Raw genomic sequence first — 5,383 nt, forward strand, 5'->3', positions numbered from 1 at the left:
ATGAATCTCTCCATCTCCCATGACTCGGAGGTGAAAGCTTTTGCCTTCCCTTTCCTCTTTTTAGAGGTTTCTCCGGCCTTAGATGCCATAAATGGTTATGGAAAAACAAAAAGCAATGCTTTTACCACACCAAACTTAAAAGGTTTGCTCGTCCTCGAGCAAAAGAAGAAAGAAGAGAGTAGAAGAAGAAGAAATGGAGGAGAGGGAGATGGCTTTGTGGTTCGGCCAAAAGGGGAAGAAGTAGTGTTTAGGGTGTGTGAAAATGAAGGAGTGAAGATGGATTTATATAGGGGTGAAGAGAGGTGTAGGGTTCGGCCATTATGGGTGGGTTTAGGAGGGAAAGTGGTTTGAATTTGAATGGTGAGGTAGGTGGGGTTTTATGAAGGATGGATGTGAGTGGTGAAGAGAATTGTGGGATTTGAGGGGTTTTTGGGGAAGAATGGTAGAGGTGATTGGTGAATGGGTGAAGAAGAAGAGAGAGGGTGGTGGGGTAGGTGGGGATCCTGTGGGGTCCACAGATCCTGAGGTGTCAAGGAAAATTCAACCATGCACCAAGTGGCGTGCAAAAATGCACCCTTTGCCAATTCTGGCGTTAAACGCCGGGCTGGTGCCCATTTTTGGCGTTTAACACCAGGTGCTTGCCCTTCTCTGGCGTTTAACGCCAGTCTGGTGCCTCTTTCTGGCGTTAAACGCCCAGAATGGTGCCAGACTGGGCGTTAAACGCCCAACTGCTACCCTTACTGGCGTTTAAACGCCAACAAGACCTTCCTCCAGGGTGTGCTGTTTGTCTTTCTGTTTTTCTTTCTGTTTTTGCTTTTTCAATTGATTTTGTGACTTCTCATGATCATCAACCTACAAAAATCATAAAATAACAAAGAAAAATAGATAAAATATAACATTGGGTTGCCTCCCAACAAGCGCTTCTTTAATGTCAGTAGCTTGACAGAGGGCTCTCATGGAGCCTCACGGATGCTCAGAGCAGTGTTGGAACCTCCCCACACCAAACTTAGAGTTTGAATGTGGGGGTTCAACACCAAACTTAGAGTTTGGTTGTGGCCTCCCAACACCAAACTTAGAGTTTGACTGTGGGGGCTCTATTTGACTCTGTTTTGAGAGAAGCTCTTCATGCTTCCTCTCCATGATGACAGAGGGATATCCTTGAGCCTTAAACACAAAGGATTTTTCATCCACTTGAATGATCAATTCTCCTCTGTCCACATCAATCACAGCCCTTGCTGTGGCTAGGAAGGGTCTGCCAAGGATGATGGATTCATCCTTGCACTTCCCAGTCTCTAGGACTATGAAATCAGTAGGGATGTAATGGTCTTCAACTTTTACCAGAACATTCTCTACAAGTCCATAGGCTTGTTTCTTTGAATTGTCTGCCATCTCTAGTGAGATTCTTGCAGCTTGTACCTCAAAGATCCCTAGCTTCTCCATTACAGAGAGAGGCATGAGGTTTACACTTGACCCTAAGTCACATAGAGCCTTCTTGAAGGTCATGGTGCCTATGGTGCAAGGTATTGAAAACTTTCCAGAATCTTGTTTCTTTTGAGGTAATTTCTGCCTAGACAAGTCATCCAGTTCTTTGGTGAGCAAAGGAGGTTCATCCTCCCAAGTCTCATTACCAAATAACATGTCATTTAGCTTCATGATTGCTCCAAGGTATTTAGCAACTTGCTCTTCAGTGACATACTCATCCTCTTCAGAGGAAGAATACTCATCAGAGCTCATGAATGGCAGAAGTAAGTCCAAATGAATCTCTATGGTCTCAATGTGAGCCTCAGATTCCCATGGTTCCTCATTAGGGAACTCATTGGAGGCCAGTGGACGTCCATTGAGGTCTTCCTCAGTGGCGTTCACTGCCTCTCCTTCCTCTCCAAGTTCGGCCATATTGATGGCCTTGCACTCTCCTTTTGGATTTTCTTCTGTATTGCTTGGAAGAGTACTAGGAGGGAGTTCAGTAATTTTCTTGCTCAGCTGTCCCACTTGTGCCTCCAAGTTTCTAATGGAGGACCTTGTTTCAGTCATGAAACTTTGAGTGGTTTTGATTAGATCAGAGACCATGGTTGCTAAGTCAGAGTGGCTCTGCTTAAAATTCTCTGTCTATTGCTGAGAAGATGATGGAAAAGGCTTGCCATTGCTAAACCTGTTTCTTCCACCATTATTGTTGTTGAAACCTTGTTGAGGTCTCTGTTGATCCTTCCATGAGAAATTTGGATGATTTCTCCATGAAGAATTATAGGTGTTTCCATAGGGTTCTCCCATGTAATTCACCTCTTCCATTGAAGGGTTCTCAGGATCATAAGCTTCTTCTTCAGATGAAGCGTCCTTAGTACTGCCTGGTGCAGCTTGCATTCCAGACAGACTTTGAGAAATCAAATTGACTTGCTGAGTCAATATCTTATTCTGAGCCAGTATGGCATTCAGAGTATCAATCTCAAGAACTCCTTTTTTCTGACTTGTCCCATTGTTCACAGGATTCCTTTCAGAAGTATACATGAATTGGTTATTTGCAACCATTTCAATGAGCTCTTGAGCTTCTGTAGGCGTCTTCTTCAGATGAAGAGATCCTCCAACAGAGCTATCCAAAGACATCTTGGACAGTTCAGAGAGACCATCATAGAAAATACCTATGATGCTCCATTCAGAAAGCATGTCGAAGGACATTTTCTGATCAATTGTTTGTATCTTTCCCAAGCTTCATAGAGGGATTCACCTTCCTTCTGTCTGAAGGTTTGGACTTCCACTCTAAGCTTACTCAATTTTTGAGGTGGAAAGAACTTTGCCAAGAAGGCATTGACTAGCTTTTCCCAAGAGTTCAGGCTTTCTTTAGGTTGTGAGCCCAACCATGTCCTAGCTCTGTCTCTTACAGCAAAAGGGAATAGCATAAGTCTGTAGACCTCAGGGTCAACCCCATTAGTCTTTACAGTATCACAGATTTGCAAGAATTCAGCTAAAAACTAATGAGGATCTTCCAATGGAAGTCCATGGAACTTGCAATTCTGTTGCATTAGAGAAACTAATTGAGGCTTAAGCTCAAAGTTATTTGCTCCAATGGCAGGGATAGAGATGCTTCTCCCATAGAAGTCGGGAGTAGGTGCAGTAAAGTCACCCAGCACCTTCCTTGCATTGTTGGCATTGTTGTTATTTTCGGCTGCCATGTCTTCTTCTTCTCTGAAGATTTCTGTTAGGTCCTTGGAGAGTTGTGCCTTAGCTTCTCTTAGCTTTCGCTTCAAGGTCCTTTCAGGTTCAGGGTCAGCTTCAATAAGAATGTCTTTGTCTTTGTTCCTGCTCATATGAAAGAGAAGAGAACAATAAAGTATGGAATCCTCTATGTCACAGTATAGAGATTCCTTGAGGTGTCAGAGAGACAGAAAACTAGAAGGAAGAGGTAGAAGAATTCGAACTTAGTGAGATAGAGTTCGAATTGTGCATTGAGGAGGAGTGGTGCTCCATAAATAGAAGGATGTGAGAAGAGGGGGAGAGATTTTTTTCGAAAATTAAGTTAAAAAGATTTTAAAAAACATTTTGAAAAACTTGAATTGATTTTCAAAAACTAAAAGTGGAAAAGAAATCAAGTGATTTTTGAAAAAGATATGATTTGAAAAACAATTTTAAAAAGATTTGATTTTAAAAATTAATGACTTGCCTAACAAGAAAAGATATGATTCAAACATTAAACCTTTCTCAACAGAAAAGGCAACATACTTGAAATGTTCAATCAAATCATTAATTGTTAGCAAGTATCCTTGAAAAAGGAAAGAAATTGATTTTGAAAAAGATTTGATTGAAAAGATATGATTTGAAAAAGATTTGATTTTGAAAAACTTTGAAAACTTGAAAAAAATTTGCATTAAAAACAGAATCTTCCCTCTTGTGCCATCCTGGCGTTAAACGCCCAGAATGGTGCACATTCTGGCGTTTAACGCCCAATGCTCTACCTTTTTGGGCGTTAAACGCCCAACCAGGCACCCTGGCTGGCGTTTAAACACCAGTCTGTCCTTCTTCACTGGGCGTTTTGAACGCCCAGCTTTTTCTGTGTAATTCCTCTGCTGCATGTTCTGAATCTTCAGTTCCCTGTACTATTGACTTGAAAATGGAACCAAGATCATATAAACAATGCATGCAAGACACCAAACTTAAAATAAGACACTAGACTCAACAAGAAACATAAAATATTTTTGGTTTTTTATGATTTTGTAATTTTTTTGTGCTTTTTTCGAAAATTAAGTGGAAAAGAAAATAAAGGTATCAAAATTCTTAATGAGAATTCCAAAAATCATGCAATGTTAGTCTAAAGCTTCAGTCTAAAGGAATTAGACATGGATAGCCAAGCTTCAGCAGGACATTGCATTCAAGAGCTAAATTGATGAGAATCAATCAGCTTTGGTGATGATAAGATCATCACTTTGAAACACTAGAATTCATTCTTAAGAACCCTGAAAAATACCTAATCTAAGCAACAAGATGAACCGTCAGTTGTCCATACTCGAAACAATCCCCGGCAACGGCGCCAAAAACTTGGTATGCGAAATTGTGATCACTTCTTTTCACAACTCAAATAATCCCTAGTAATGGCCCCAAGGACTTGGTGCTCAATACCATGGCATAAACACAACTTCGCACAACTAACCAGCAAGTGCACTGGGTCGTCCAAGTAATAAACCTTACGCGAGTAAGGGTCGATCCCACGGAGATTGTTGGTATGAAGCAAGCTATGGTCACCTTGTAAATCTCAGTCAGGCAGACTCAAATGGGTATGGATGATATATGAATAAAACATAAAGATAAGGATAGAGATACTTATGTATTTCATTGGTGAGAGCTTCAGATAAGCGTATGAAGATGCTTTGTCCCTTCCGTCTCTCTGCTTTCCTACTGTCTTCATCCAATCCTTCTTACTCCTTTCCATGGCAAGCATTATGCAAGGGTTTCACCGTTGTCAGTGGCTACCTCCCATCCTCTCAGTGGAAATGTTCAACGCACCCTGTCACGGCACGGCTATCCAGCTGTCGGTTCTCGATCATGTCGGAATAGAATCCAGTGATTCTTTTGCGTCTGTCACTAACGCCCCACAATCGCGAGTTTGAAGCACGTCACAGTCATTCAATCATTGAATCCTACTCAGAATACCACAGACAAGGTTTAGACCTTCCGGATTCTCTTGAATGCCGCCATCAGTTCTAGCCTATACCACGAAGACTCTGATCTCACGGAATGGCTGGCTCAGTTGTCAGGCAAGCGCTCGGTTGTCAGGCGATCAACCATGCGTCGTGTATCAGGAATCCAAGAGATATTCACCCAATCTAAGGTAGAACGGAGGTGGTTGTCAGTCACCCGTTCATAGGTGAGAATGATGATGAGTGTCACAGATCATCAC

The 5,383-nt window shown here is 41.8% G+C and overlaps 1 non-coding gene across 1 annotated transcript; it reads left to right on the plus strand.

Moving 5' to 3' along the window:
- Positions 1-2,652: 2,652 nt before the first annotated feature.
- On the plus strand, positions 2,653-2,759 carry LOC130972477 (small nucleolar RNA R71). Its single transcript, XR_009083642.1, has one exon. It is a non-coding gene; the product is annotated as a small nucleolar RNA R71 (small nucleolar RNA).
- Positions 2,760-5,383: the final 2,624 nt, after the last annotated feature.

This window comes from Arachis stenosperma, chromosome 3 (genome assembly GCF_014773155.1).
Source record: "Arachis stenosperma cultivar V10309 chromosome 3, arast.V10309.gnm1.PFL2, whole genome shotgun sequence".
Lineage (NCBI taxonomy): Eukaryota > Viridiplantae > Streptophyta > Magnoliopsida > Fabales > Fabaceae > Arachis > Arachis stenosperma.